Below are 15,594 nucleotides of genomic sequence, written 5' to 3'. Positions count from 1 at the left end.
TAGAAGGCAGGAGCTGGACCCACTCCAGCAATAAAGAGCTGCGTGACCCTGCGGAAAGACTCCTCAGAGCCTCAGTTTCCCCATCTGCCAAAGCAGGCAGTGGCTGGCCCCTGTCTGAACAGGGAGTGGCGAGGGTGGAGCCCAGTCACAGAACTTTTCTCTGGCAAAGGACCCGGCACCTGGGACACGCTCCGCATCACGAATACAAACACAACAGGGGGCACGGCCTTCCCCACAGAACACCCCGGAAGGAAGCGCTTTGTCGCAGTCCCAGTCTGCACGCCCCCCCCTCCCCTGCCCAGGTGTGTGCCCCCAGGTGTGGGCACACCGCACAAACCCCTGGCTCCATGTGAGGGCCAGCACACGTCATGGGACGGGAAGGGATCCAGGTGGCAGCAAAGGGAATCAATGTTCATGAACATCCACTGTGTGCCAGGCACTATGCAGGCCATTTGTCACTTGAAGCAACGCGACAGCCCATTTCACCAAGAGCAAATGGAGCCTCTGGGCAGGGAAGTCACTCTACCCAAAGCCACCCTGAGACGAGCACCATCCTGGTTGCTCTGACCCCAGGCCTCGCGGGCAGACGGGTCACGCGGCCCCAAGCAGCATCTCTCTCCAGGATGAGCCGTGAACAGTGACGGGGGAAGCTGCCGGGCGGGGTCTGCCTCCCCCAGGAAAACAGGTGAGCAGCCGGCACAGGCGAGCTGGGCGAACCCTTTCCCTCCTCGGGCTGTGGGCGCCCCCTCCAGAAGAGGAGGTTTGGACAGTTCGTCGTCTCTGCTCCCTTCCAGCCCAGTGATTTTCTGACCTGCAAACCCTGAGGCTCCAGAGGTTCAGCCCCTGGCCTGGCTTGGGGGAAGGCCTGGACAGTGCCCCGTTGGCCAGGGGCCAGGTTCCTGGTTAGGACTTAAGGACGGGAGGGAGGGGGTGACCTGGTGACTCAGGGCTCCAGCTCCCAGGAGGCCTGGTGGTAGGGAGGAGGTGCGGAAGGAGACGTTTTTCTCGTCTACAACTTAATCATGCCTTAAAATCGGGCTGCCATTCCCACACCCCTTGGGGTTAATGGGCGCAAGAACGGGGGTTGATGACAAGCCAAAGGGGAGGAAGTCATTCCAGGAGGACGAGGCAAGGAGGCGGTGCCCACTGTTCTTTTCAAGGGACAATGAACTTATCCCACCCAGGTGCCGGGAAAAGCCACACGCTCAGGGGAGTGATGATGCAGTTGTCCCCCGAATCAAAGGGACAAGGCCGAGACAAGACACCTGCCAAACGGGCCAGCACTTCTGGGGTCAAGATCCTGGCCCCGGGTGCCTACTTCTCCCGAAAGCCAGTGCATGGAGCCGAACTCATTTCCACCGAAACACTGGCACAGAAATCAAACGGACTCGTCCACAGGGCGGGTAGGTGGGTAGCGAGTCTGAGTACCAGACGGCCCAGGCTCTGGAGAGGGTAGATCCGAGCCTGAGTCCAGCTCTGCCATTTACTAGCCATGTTGGCCCTGGGCAAGTTTGTTAACGTCTTGGAGCCTCAGTCTCTGACCCTGTGAAATGGGGACAAACTGTATAACTTGAAAAGATTGTTGAAAGACATAAGAGCACGAAGCATGTGTAAAGCATGGTGTCAATCACATCACAGGGGCTCAATAGATATTTGCTGACGATATGTTTGCATGCAAAGTAGCAATAACAGAGAGATGTTATCAGCCGCTGCCACCAGAGTGCCCCCGCTGCCACTTAATTCAGACCAGGGCCGGCTTCCTCTCTAACCTCTTCGAGCGTAAGAGCGGGCATCTCAGCTCGCACGCCGGAGTTTGAACGAATGCCTTGAGTGTTTTTACACAGACAAGGCCAAAGTTTACCTGTTGGTGTTTGTAAACCTTGCTGAATCCTCAGTTTCTTCTGACGGTCACGGATTGCTTTCCCCCTGGTTCCAAAACCACACAAGTAGCACAAATACCCGGGACAGCTCTCCCTACGCACACAGAATGCAGTGAAGCCTAGACCCTCTGCAAGGAACAAAGGCATCTACCCGCAGTTCCAGAGGGGAGGGCGGGAGACATGAGGCGGGGTCTGGTCAGCCCTCGATGAGGGAGACCCTGGCACATGGCTGACCGCCAGATACCCTGGGAGCTCGACGCAGGGAGCTGTCGAATGCAGGTTCCTGGGCGAGCTGCATTGAAGGCACACGCAAGATACCGAACCTTCTCCTTTTTTAGCAGGAAGGAGGCAGCTGGAGGGCAGGCAGCCATGGGAAGCCGAGAGTCAGAAGGATAAAAGATGGAAGGAGAAGATGTTCCTGATGCCGACACGAGCCAACATCTTACAGCCTCTTCTCTTTGGAACGGGGCTCCCGTTGGGGGAACCATCGTGATGTGAACCAAGCCCCTGCCCTCGGGAGCTGGAAGCTGGGACTGCTGGCCAGAAGCCATGGCTGTAAATGACACAGATGGCAGGGGGTGGGGGGTGGGGCCCACGTGGCCACAGGTGCACAGGGAAAGGGATGAGGGTGGCTGGAAACAGCCACACCTGCATATGAGCCCATGCAGCAGCTGCTTTTTCTTTCCATTTTTCTCCCCAGATTTGCTCTCTGTGGGTAGAGCTGAAGTGAGTTTCCTATTCTGTTATTTTTACTTGTTTTCTGGGCAAAATAGAAATGACCAATGAAACGGGAGGACAGACAAAACCGGAGGCTAGCGGAGCGGCTTCCAAATAAGAGAACGATATTGACTAGCACACCGTCTCATTCCCACCTAAAAATCCTAAGAGTAAAACTAAGCTCTCGGAGGGCAGCCTGCATGGCTCAGTCGGTTGAGCATCGGCTCTTGATTGTGGCTTAGGTCGCGATCTCACAATTCGTGGGCTCAAGCCTCACCACGGGCTCCGTGCTGACATCGCACAGCCTGCTTGATATTCTCTCTCCCTCCCTCTGCCCCTTCATCGCTTGTGCTCGCCCGCTCCCTCTCTCTCTCCTCCCTCTCAAATAAATAAACCTTTAAAAAATAAATAAAATAAAAATAATAACAATAAAAATCAGCTCTTGGAGGTATTAGGGACTGAATCATAACCAGGTGAGAAACAGAACCAGGAATTCCTGTTTGCACAGCACGTCACAGTTTGCCGGGTATTTGCGGACACATGATGGCACTTGCCCCCACAGTTCCATGGAGCCAGGCGGGCAGGGGTATGTGTCCCCACCACGAGGAGACGGAAATGGGGACTCAGAAACGGTTAGTGACCTCCCCGAGGGCACACTGTTGGCAAGAGTGGGGCAGAGACTCAAATATAGGAGCTCAGTCTCTAAACTGGGAGCTTTGTTTCCCCGGGTCTTCTTTTTTTCATGCCTTTTCCTTTGTCCTGAACGGTTCCGTAACCCTTGGGCCGCTCTGTCATCCCAGTGAGTTGCTGTGGAAATGATTATCGAGGTTATAGACAAAGGACCGTGACCTCGGTGAGGGACAGGGAGACAAAACCCAGCCACCGAGCCAGATTTCACATGCGTCACAGTGGGCGAGACCAGGGCACCCAGTTCTGCAGCCTTCTCCTTCTTCGCTTTGCTCCTCTGCGAGGGGAGAGTCAGAGACTCGATCACCAGCCTCCTAGACCTTCTCCTGATTGAGCAAAAGGTACCAGGGCCTATAAACCCAAACCACAGTTCATCCACGAACCATTTGCTTTTGGCTGTGGAACTGAACCTCCAAAGAAAACACACACACACACACACACACACACACACACACGTGCTCTAAACTCAGCCCTCGGTCTCTCCCAGCCTCATCTACACCTGCAGCCTGGGGCCTCAAAAGCCCATAGACCCCCATCATGCATCTTCTAGTAGAATTGGTCTCTCCCAATTCCCCAAACCCTTGACCCTTGCAGGGTCCTCTCTAGGGGGTGCTATTGGCATTGTGGACGAGACAGTTTTTGGTTGTACAGGAATATCCCATGCACAGCATCCCAGACCCTCACCAGAGAGATATCAGTGGTGGCCTCTCTGGTCACAGTGACAAGCAAAACACCCTCGTACATTTCCAGACATCCCCTACTGGGCACTAGCCTCCTCGTAAAGCCTGACCAGCGGGTGTATGTTCAGGAGTATCTCTCTCTCACACACACACTGCTCCTTGAAAGCAGGGGCTGTGTCTTACTCACTTCAACCACCACTGACCCCCCCCCCCCTTTCCAGGCCCGTGTCACTCCTGCAGGGTGTACTACAAACTAGGTAGGTCCTCCCTCGAGTAGTGTCTGTCTCCATAGAAATGACAAACATAAATAACCACAGTACAAAGCAGGATGAGACCAAAGAGGCCGCAGGACTTGGCTGAAGGCACACCACGCCAGGTGTCTGGGGTCCTGGGTTTGAGTCCCACCTTTGCATGTGACTCTGGACTTGTCCGACTTTCCCTTTGGGCACCTGTAAAATGCAGCTTGGATCATCCAGTTTTCCTCCAGCTATAATCAATGTTAAGGGCTCAAACTTAGAGACAAAGAGGAAGGAGGTGAACAGAGGGACCGGGAGCAGCTTCTGTCCAGGTTTCCCAGACGGGGCGCATTTGCTCAGTGGATCTCCATAAGCGGGTGAAGCCTGTGGTGGGTCGGGCTCTAGGGTGCCTGGCCTACCTGAGGCTCGGCAAGTAACTTGCAATGAGGGACTAGCAACAATGCACGAGACGAACAGGACGCACCGGGCACCCGAGAGTCCGGCCGTGGCATCTACACAAGGAGGGCAGCTCCTGACCTATTTCCTGCTCCCGCTCTCCTCCGAGGAGAATGCCTGAGCCCAGGGCAGAGCCTGTGAGCAGGAGCCCCAGGGGACTCACCTGCACAGCACAACCGGTCCTGTTCTCTCCAAGACCTCACAGCCTGAGCTCCTGATCAAAGTTCACTGTCGTAGTCCACTCCCCAATCCCCAGCAAACCCTTCCTTCCAGTTCCAGCTACACCAACTTCAACAGGGCCCCTGAAAACAATCGTGAAGACTCGACTCTGAAACATGTTAAGTGATTAGGAATGGACGAAACCACAGATGAAACCCAGCCTCGGGACATGGCCCCAGACATTTCCAAAGTCACTTCCAAATACTACAATGAAAACAGCTTTTGAAATGTGGCCTCATAGAGAATCCCAGAGAAAGAAGAACACAGAGTTCTTTGCCTTCTAACAAATCTCCGCCCTCTTCTGGCATAAGACAGAAAACAGCACCAGGACCCTTGAATCTCCAGTACGGGGCTGGTAAGAGGCTTGGGACGGTGGTAAACCTCACCCCCCACCCCTGCACACTGTCTCAGCGGCAACCGAGCCCCCTGGGGGGCCCTTCCTGACACTGAGCTCCTATTTCCACCTCCCCAGTCCACCCTTGCCTGGAGTCACCCTTTCTCGCACTATCTCGGTTGTATTTAACCCATGGCCACAAGGTCCTGTCCCAGCATCTGGCAGAGCTAGCAGATAAGAACAACAAGGATAACCCTCTGACGATGACGATGATGATGCCATTTTAAGGAGAGACCACCACTGAGAAGGACAACGAACACGGCCTGAGCTCCAAGGCAACAGCGTGCTGCAGAAAGCGCCCTCGGCCAGTGCGGGGAATCAGGACTCTCGAAGTCGCCTTTCGAGGACGTCCAGAGGCCAAGGAAGACTCACGCCGCGGGGGCCCGGGAGTCAAGGACGCCCGAGGGAAGCTCCGCGGGTCACGTGTTCGCCGGAGCCCTGAAGTGCGCTCGGCCCCGCTGACGTAACTATTCGAGAATTTAAAAGTCCCCAACTCGGAGGAAATGCAGTGCAGTTTTATGGCTAATCCACGCGCCGCCGTGGCCCGCCGGGGGTGACCCCGCGCGACCGGGTGGCACCGCTCGAACTCGGGAGGAGCCCCCGCGGGGACCCCTCCCGGCGGGGACCCCACTGCGGGCGCTGACCCCGGTCCCGGACCCCAACTGCAAGCGGGGACTCCACCTATGGGCGGGAACCGCGGCCCCGGGCACGCACCCCAACCGCGGGCGAGGACCCGGCCACGCGCGCGCACTCCGACCGCGGGCGGAGACCTCGACCCTGGGCGGGGACCCCGGCCGCGGGCGCGCACCCCGAGCGGTCTCAGCGCCGGAGCGAGCCTCCCGGGCACACTCCCGGGACCCGCCGGCCGCCCCGCAGACACACTCCTCTGCCAGCAGGGGCCACAAATGCGTGCTTCGCCTCTTTCCTGCCCGCAGCCAGTGCCTCCTGGGGAAAGCGGGGCGAGCTTCGGCTACCACTTCCAGCACGCCTTTGTCTGGCGGCCAAGGTCCTGGGGACGCCCGTCTCCTCCCTGACCCCGGGCGCCCGCCCGTGGCCGCGGCGCACTTACCCGCCCGGGGCGATCGCGGATGACTCGCGCGGAGTCGCCTTCCTTCGGGGACGCGGCTGACTTTCCCGAGCCGAGCGGCGGCGCGCGGAGTCCCCACGGCCCGGCCCGGCGACGCAAACTTTCCCGGGGCAACGGCGCGGGGCGGGCGCGGGGGCGGCGCGGCCCCCCGAGGGTCGGGCAAAGTTGCAGCACAAAAGGCCAATGACTGGGAGCGCGGCGGCGGCCGGCCCAGGCTCCTCCCCCAGCTCTCGGCGCTCCGAGCGGCCCGCGCGCGGCCAGCTGCTCGCGCAGGGCGCCCGCCGCGCTCTCCTCCCGGGCCAGGAATGCGCGGGGCCGGCGGCGGCGCGCCCGGGAGCCCCGGGGCCCCGGCGGCCGCAGAGCGAGCGGGGGACGGGCGCAGCCGGACGGACGCGGCGCGGCCCGGACGCGGCTCCCGAACGCACCGCAGGCTACTTCCAGGAGCCTTTGAGTCATGACCACTTGTTACGGGTCTGAGTTTTTCCACGGCGCTTTCCACTACGCCTGGCAAAGGCGGGGAAGGCACCGTGCGAAATGCCTGAGGCCAAGGGCGGGCCCTGGGTCCCAACCCTGCGATCGGCACACAGCTGGGGAGCCGGGAGCAGGCCCCGGAAAAAGAAGGTGGGGATGAAATGGTGCCTCGCTTGTTCCTTGGAGCCAAATTCTGGCTCTTCTTTTTTCATCTGCGGAGACCGAATAACCCTGCCCGACCACAGATGCTTTAGAGTGCACTGTGCTCTACAGTTTGCCAAACTTGATTGCCTTCTCCTGGGCGGTTGCCCTCCGAAGTAGGCAGAGACTAAAGCCAAGCCGCTTCCCGGTATTTCCAGGGAGCCTGTGTTTCCATTTGCGACTTGTTGGTTGTAATTTTTTTCCCTTATAGGGCCCCAGAGCAACTCCTGCGCTAACCTCGACCTCATACCCAGAAGTGGCGCTTACCTGCCTGTACCGCCCTGAAGGCTCACCCTTCCTCTGGCTATTTCTGCAGCGAGGCAGAAAGAAGGAAAAGAATTAAGAGTCTGTGGCTATATGTGGATGCCAAGCTTCCTATTTTAAGTTCAGTTTCAAGAAAGCATTGCTATATTTCATATGCAGGGACCAAAGGGCAAGAGACTCACAAATGACTCAACGCTTCCTTTCCTCCTCTTAAAGAAACAGATGCCCTTTGGGATGAGCACTGGGGTTGTATGGAAACCAATTGGACAATAAATATCATATATTGAAAAAAGAAACAAACAAACAAACAAACAGATGCCCAAGGCTTGATGGCCCTGAATGAGAATTCCATGTAGAATAAAGAAATAGACTTTTATCACCTTCCACTAAAAAAAAAAAAAAAAAAATTTTAACACCATGCTTCTAAGAGCCACATTTCTGATGGAAATTTAAATCGATTCCTTGTTACAGACACCTAGGTGGCACCCAGGTGTCTCAGTCCGTTAAGTGTCTGACTCTTGTTTTTGGCTCAGGTTATGATCTCACGGTTTGTGGGATGGAGCCCCTTGTGGGGCTCTAGGCTGACAGCGCGGAGCCTGCTTGGGATTCTCTGTCTCCCTCTCTCTCTGCTCCTCCCCTGCTCACACTCTCTCTTTCAAAATAAATAAGTGAACAAACAAAATTTTAAATAGACTCCTTGTTCACAATGGGTATTAATGTACCCATTTCACAAATGTGGTAACCGAGACCAAAATCTTCTAATTTGTTTCAGTGTATACCATCCACTATTGGAAAAGCGGGAATTGTAATGCCCAGTCTTCTGTGTCCTTGTGCCTTAATTCCAGGTCATACCCATTTATGGCAAAACAAACAAACAAAAAACCCCACTCTCTACCTTGTTAAGCTCAAGCATTCCAATTAGGCAAAGAGCTAAGACGAATTTGAGGAGCTGTCCCTTCCACGTGAAACCTGCTGGATGCATCTCTTTCATGACAAAGGAAGATACCACTGGGCTTTGAAAACCCACTGGTGTGGTCAGCCAACTGATGTCCCTGCACTGAGAATGTCCACATCTTAAGCCCCACGGTCTATGAATACGTGAATTTACATGGCAAAGGGGAATTAAGATTGTAGATGGAATTAAGGTCGCTAATCACCAGACCTTAAAATAGGGAGATTATCCTAGATTATCCAGGTGAACCCCAAGTAATCACAAGGGTCCTTGGAAGTGAAGGAGGGGGGAAGAAGAGAGGTCAGGGAAAGAAGGGTGACAATGGAAGCACAGACAGACAGACACGAAGATGCTATGCTAGCTTTGAAGGGCACCGTGAGCCAATGGATGTGGTTGCAGAAAAGCAAGGAAGTAGATTTTTCCCTAGGCTTCCAGAAAGGAACACACGCCTACAGACACCGTAATTTGAATGCAGCTAAGACCCGTGTCAGACGTTTTTACCTGCAGAACTGTAAGAAAATAAATTTATATTGTCTTAAGCCACTAATTTTGTGGTAATTTATTACAACAGCAATAGGAAACCAAGGCGGTAGGTATCTGGTTGTTATTGTGATTTACTCTTTGTTGAAGGATTTTATGAAAGTATCTTGAATTCTAGGAATGTTTCTAGCGTCTAACATTACTCACTGCAGGAGATCACTCTGGCTGAGCAAGGCTTGTCCCTAGCACTCCTCCAAGGCATCTCCACGCTCAAACAGTGCTGTGGTGTTAGGCAGCCGGCAGCCAGACAGAGCCATGGTCCAGTGTAGGATATACTCATTAGAAGACGAAGTCAAAAGGGCACCTGGGTGGCTCAGTCACTTAAGCGTCCGACTTTGGCTCAGGTCATGATCTCGCAGTTTGTGGGTTCGAGCCCTGCATCGGGCTCTGTGCTGACAGCTCAGAGCCTGGAGCCTGCTTTGGGTCGTGTGTCTCCCTCTCTTTCTTCCCCTCCCCTGCTTGTGCTCTCTCTCAAAAACAAACATTAAAATTTTTTTTTAAAAAAGAAGATGAAGTCAAGGGGAGCCTGGGTGGCTTAGTCGGTTGAGCCAACTTGATTTCAGGCTCTTGATTTCAGCTCAGGTTATGACCTCACAGTCATGAGATTGAGCCCCGCATCAGGCTTGGTGCTGACAGTGTGGAGCCTGCTTGGGATTCATTCTCTCTCTCTCTCTCTCTCTCTCTCTCCTTCTGTCTCTGCCCCTCCCCCACTCTCTCTCTCTCTTAAAATAAATAAATAAACATTAAAAAAAAAGATGAAGTCAAGAGCTCTGTATATCACAGGAAATTGAGATTCAAATCCCACCACCCAATGGAGTTGACCCACACCAGAAATTCTCAGCCGGCCCACACGGTTCTGGTCCCAGCCACAGCCAGACATGCTGCCCAGCCCGCAAAGCTGAAGCTATGGTGAACGTGCACTCCCTGTCTCCTCCTGCTGGTACAGAGGAGGAAAGATGTGTGCTTGTGCCTTGGGCCTTGGGATACCCGGAGACTATAGAAAAAGATGGAATCGCAGGCAGGAAGCACGTGCCTTAGTAACTGCATCCAGGACTGAATCTTCACATCCGAAGGATTTCTTGGGTCTAAGTACAGGGCCAAGGCCTCCGCAGAAATGCTGTCTGTATGAGTGTTTTCAGCACTGTTTCGGCTGCTGCAGTGCAGCCGCTGCTAATCTCTCTTCTAGTGTTTCTGGGGTTACCTTAAAGGCTGCCCGGGAGGCACCCATAGTACCTATGACCAGAGCTCTCCCACTGTTATTTGTCATTATCTTTGGGTTCCACACAAGATTTTGTTTGGAGAGAAGGTTCGTTTGGAGAGAAGCTGGGGGGCAGGGGTGGGGGGGATAAAATGTGCCAACACTGCTTTATAGAAAAGAACCATTGCTTTTGGAATCCTGGCATCCCACCTGAGTCTCAAGAAGGAGAGTGACACCCAAGGTCAAAGGCTGCACCGGGACTGGGCAGGTTTCCCGGAAGGAGATTTTTTTTTTTTTAAATGTAAGTAGAACGGTATAATGATATGTATCTTACCCGATTTCAGTATTATCAAGTCATGGCCATTGCTGTTTTGTTCCCATGCTCACTTCCCCGTTGCTACCCAGATTATTTTCGAAGCAAATCCTAGATATCAACATTGCATCTGTTAATATTTCTTTTTAAAAAAATTTTTTTAACATTTATTCATTTTTGAGAGACAGAGAGACAGAGCATGAGTGAGGAAGGGGCAGAGAGAGAAGGAGACGCAGAATCCGAAACAGGCTCCGGGCTCCGAGCTGTCAGCACAGAGCCCGACGCGGGGCTCGAACTCACGGACCGCGAGATCATGACCTGAGCTGAAGTCGGATGCTCAACCGACTGAGCCACCCAGGGGCCCCTGCATCAGTTAATATTTCTGTTTGAATCTCCAAAAGGCAAGGACTGGGAAGGGAAATTTTGAAGCCTAACTCTTCCTTCCTTTTGCTCTCTCGGCCTCCCCGCAAAGGGATCAGCATTGCCGAAGGATTGCCTACGGTCTGTCAATGAGACCACCACAAACACCAGACCTATCGTCTGAAACTCAGTGCCCGTGAGACTCACTGGACTATTGTTAAAATGCTCCCAGAGATTCTGGTTCAGCAGGTCAGGGAAGGGGGCGGGGCTCAAGAATGTGCATGTTAGCAAGCATGTTCTGGGCAGAGACGCTTTCCAAACCACACTGCGAGAAACTCTGAAGCAAAGTTTGGCGGCGCGGGTCACTGGTGGTCTCCAAAAGTGAGGTTCCCTCTCCCTATTTACGGACTTGCTTATGTTCCAATAATCGTGACACACGTGACATGTGACCCTCGGCCAGTGAGACAGAAAGGGAAGTCAGCTGGGCTTATGGAGACACTGTCCTGAGTCTTCAGAGAAGACGCAAGATGGTGTATCTCCCACCCAGATGTCCTCCTGACTCTTGACGTGGTCTCGAGGGCTCATGCTTGGTGTTGCCGCAGCCAGCTTGAAACGGTGACCAGGAGGACATCAGCCAACGGACCACATGTGGGTAGAAGGGGAGATGAAATGAGCTAATGAATTACTCGACCTTAACAGTGCCCTGCCTCTGGACTCCCTGCAGGCGAGGGGATGGACCTATTATGGCCGAGGTTTTCTTGTATCGGGCCATCTGTTACTTGCATCCTGAAAAGCATCCTGACGGAACGATCAACTTCAGTGATGTTGAGAAGTGCTCATTTGGTAGATACCAAACCTAAGGCTGCAGAAAGGGATGGCAAGCCACAATAAAGCAAATGAAAGACCATTTGCCAAGGGAGACTTCTGGACTACAAAAGGCAAATTGGTGCCTAGGAAACACCCCTGCCCTGTCCACTAAAGAAGGTTTGGCTACCTGTTTGCAGTTTCCTTTAATATTCTGTTGTGGCAACGGTATTTTGCTGTGGCTGAGAAGTGACAAGCCACACGAACATGGGGAGCCAGGCTAGAAACCTGTGCCCAAACTTGCCCGACACAAAAATACCTGCAAACTAATAAAATATTCCCTGAGCATCTGCAATCACTGTCCCGGGTGTCCACGGGGGGGACAAAACCGTATAAGGCAGGACCCTGCCTGGAAAGATAGGCTCAAGCTGGAGAGGCAAGAAGCAGGAGCGTGGAACCAGGAACACCAACCGACCCCAGGGGTAACTGGCATTTGTGCCTGAAGAAGGAGAGGGTACAGTGCATATACTAGGAGTCATTTTTTACGGGCACCTGGCTGGTTCACTGGGAAGAGCATACAACTCTTGAGCTCGGTTGGGGTTGTGAGTTCAAGCCCCACGTGGGGTGTAGAGGTTACGTCAGTAAATACAACTGAAGTTATTTCAGTAGGCTGAAAGGAACTTCCATTCTATCCCAAGACTTGCTTCTGCCCCACTGGACCAAGGGCCCCCCCTGGACTGCCAATGCCACAATCGGATACGCGGAGAAATCTGGGAAATAAGGCAGGACACTAGAAATACACAGGGCTGGCTGGTTAACCAATGGGGAGTACGTGGTATCTCCCTGCACAGAGAACACACTCGCTCTTTGCTGGGGGTGTGGGTCTCAATGGAAGTTCATGTATCTGACTTGCTGGCGGGCACCCGAATAGGAGCTCAGGAACACTGAGCCCCCGAATGTTGTCCTCATGGAATAACAGGGCCTCTGGTCGGGGCACCTACGTGTAGCCAGACGTTGTAAACTTGGATGCACTCAAGGAGTTTCATTCAGCCCATCAAAATCACTTATTGAGTACCTGCTATGTTGGGGCCCCGTGCAAGGTCTCTGTGCTCACTCCTAAGGTCAGACGAGGGAATGGCTACTACACGATAGGGGCAAAAAGGGAATATTTCATCAGCCCTGCAAGAGGTCCGGGGAGATTTTCCAGAAGAGGGAATACTTAAGGTGAGTTGTAGAGTATAAAAAGGTGTTACCGTATTAAGATTACTCCTCTGGGGATATTTTAATAGTTATGCACTTAAAGCATATTACGAAAGAAACGTAATTAGCACACCAAACCTCTAACTTCCCAGAGATTCCCCGGGACAGAACAAAATAATACAAGGAAATACAAATGGAGCAGTAGGAAGACAAACAGTAAGCAGATAGTGATACGAGTGGTCTATAGATAAGGTAAGTCTTCAAGGTGGTACATCACTAAATGACATTGCTGAAATGTTGAGCTAAGAAAAGAAGGAAAGGGGGCAGGAGAAGAAACATAGAATGCTCCAGGTAGTGAGCATGAAACCTATTCTTGAATCTACCGAGGAACGTTTTGTGATAACGAAGTCTATTAGCTCATTCAACAAAGATTTCTTGAGCACCTTCAATGGGTTAGGTCCTCCTAAGTGCTGGCAGACAGGCGTGGACAGAAGTGACAAACCCCCTGCCTCGCGGAGAATACCTTCGGGATCCGGGCTGGTGGCCACCTACATCAATTGCCAAACGAAAGGCAAAGATGACTAGGGCCTTGAGCTGTTTTTGTCTTCTAATGCCTGTGTGCTGTCTCTTGAACCAGAGGGTGGTCGGCTTGCGGGCAGAAAACCTAGTCTCCCCCAGTGCTGCCCCTGCACGGGCTTTGTCCCTGCTGTGCTGACTGTCGGCCCAGGGCTCATCCCTGCCACCTTCCCCCTCTCCTGGCAGAAGGGTCCCCTCCCCCAGGACCAGCCTCCCTCAGCCTTTCCAGCTAGGACCTCACGGCACCTTAATGTCCTTCTTCTGCAGCAAGACAGATCTCAAGGCTTCCCCCGGCCACCAGAGACCCAACCCAAAAAAGCACGCTCACCTAACAGGTGATCCCCTCAGCTGCCAGCTGGGAAAGGTGGCAAAGATACCCCCCACGTGACGGCTTGCTCTCCGCCTTCCCCACTCAACAATCAGATAAAGGAAACCAAAAAGGCAGCTGAAAAACTTTTTTAAAACTATAGTACTCGTTAACATTTGCGAGCATTTTGCTACCCAGCTGGCACTCTGCTAAGTGGCTTTTGTCTCTTCTCTCCTTTAATGCTCCTATGAGGCTTTGTGGCTATTGTCCTTAGCTGACAAAGGAGAAAACGGACCTGGGGGTCTCTATCCCAGCTGGCATCCAGCAGAACTACGTTCACACACAGGCTGTGTGTTTATGAACCCAAACCCCTAACCAGTCCACACTGACCAAGAGCTAAGCTTCAAGTTATTTAAAAAAAAATTTTTTTAATTTATTTTTGAGACAGAGACAGAGTGCGACCAGGGGAGGGGCAGAGAGAGAGAGGAAGACACAGAATCTGAAGCAGGTTCCCGGCTCTGAGCTGTCAGCACAGAGCCTGGCACTGGGCTTGAACCCATGAACCGTGAGATCATGACCTGAGCTGAAGTCGGAGGCTTAACAAACTGAGCCACCCAGCCAGGCATCCCTAAGTTACTTGTATATGCTCTGAACCTGTCAGCTGAAAATATGCCATGAGGAACCCAGGACCAGTGCCCGGCCCTGTCATGTGAGTTCAGCCATCATGCTAATAGAATAAGATGTACTTCATAGTGAACTCTGAGGAAGTTCTGTCGTTGTTATTTGTTTGTCAGTTTTTTCTAGAAGGAATCACAGCTCTGGGCTTCTCAGAGAAGTCCTCGCATTCCACAAAGGGCTGTCCAAGCGGCGAGGTACATTCCTGAACTGCAACCCATCAAAACTTAGCTGTATGGGCGGAGAGAAATATTTGTAAGGCCTACAAAAAATTCAGCCATTACCTCCGCCCATGCTAAAATGAAATGTCAGTCTGAACTCAAAAGACGTGCAGGAAATGTATGGGGCAGCTTTCCACAGGACTCCTTGACCTCGTCGAGAATTTCTAGACAGGGCCTTGGAATTTTCCTTGAGTGCACACAAAACCCACGTTGCCAGAACCTGTGCTCAGCTCGGCCCGCATTTGAACTTGGCCTTGTCCTAATTTTGTGTGAGTCACTGACCAAATGGGAAGGAAAGCTTTGCCTGCTAGACTGTCTTCCTGGGCAGAAAAGTAATCTTCTTCAGGAGTCAGAGTCCAGTATCGGTGTGATATCGGCATAATGGTTAAAAAATAAGACATTTGATGAACAGCTGTGGTGTTGTGAGGGCCCGGAGGGCTGGGAGTGAGGGGTGGTTACAGGGTGCGGTTCAGTCTACACAGATGTCTCATTTTCCCCCCCAGACAACATCAGCATCTGCAGCCCGAGTCTTTGATTGGTCTCTATACTCCTTAGACCAGCTCAAAGGTTCTCAAACTTTGCCACACAATCGAATCACCTGGGGAACTCTCAAAGTGCCCTGTGCCCCAGCCACACCCCTATATCGATTAAATCAGAAACTCTGGGAGCCCCACCCAAGCATCAATATTTTTTACAGCTCTCTAGGAGATTTCTGTGTGCAGCCAAGGTTGAAGCCAGTGCCCTAGATCCTTGCCACTCGCAGGGCGGCCCGTGAACTTAGCAGCGTCTTGAACTCTGATGTGTGAATAAGTCACCCAACACCTTGTATGATGCTGATTCTGACTCAGCAGGCCTGGGGTAGGACCTGAGAGTTTCTGCCTGTCCAACAGGCTCCTGGGTGATGCTGAGGCTGTGAGTTTAGGGAGCCACATTGGGAAGAGCACAGCCCTAGAGCAGTGGTTCTCTGGGGCCAGCCTTGCCCACTGGGGGACATTTGGCAGTTAGCTGGGGACATTTTCCATCGTCTGACTTGGAAGATGTTTCTGGCATCTAGTGCTGCTTAAATATCCTACCGGGTGCAGGATGGCCCTCCGCAACAACTACCCAGGCCCCGACGTCGATGGTGCCGAGGATGAGAGTCCCTGCCCCCCATCGC

The 15,594-nt window shown here is 53.1% G+C and overlaps 1 protein-coding gene across 4 annotated transcripts in view; it reads right to left on the bottom strand.

The window, feature by feature from the left end:
* TACC2 (transforming acidic coiled-coil containing protein 2) overlaps positions 1-15,594 on the bottom strand; it is a 201,522-nt gene that overhangs the window by 119,995 nt on the left and 65,933 nt on the right. Inside the window, exon 1 of one of the 4 annotated variants that reach the window (XM_047825488.1) lies at positions 6,339-6,646. The exons of the other annotated variants lie outside the window; for them this stretch is intronic. The gene's annotated coding sequence lies outside the window, so the exon portion shown is untranslated. Of the gene's footprint in view, positions 1-6,338; positions 6,647-15,594 lie in introns of those variants that run through there. 4 annotated transcript variants of the gene reach the window in all.

Source organism: Prionailurus viverrinus, chromosome D2, assembly GCF_022837055.1.
Source record: "Prionailurus viverrinus isolate Anna chromosome D2, UM_Priviv_1.0, whole genome shotgun sequence".
In the NCBI taxonomy this organism is placed as follows: Eukaryota; Metazoa; Chordata; class Mammalia; order Carnivora; family Felidae; genus Prionailurus; species Prionailurus viverrinus.
This window is presented reverse-complemented; position numbering and strand designations above follow the sequence as displayed.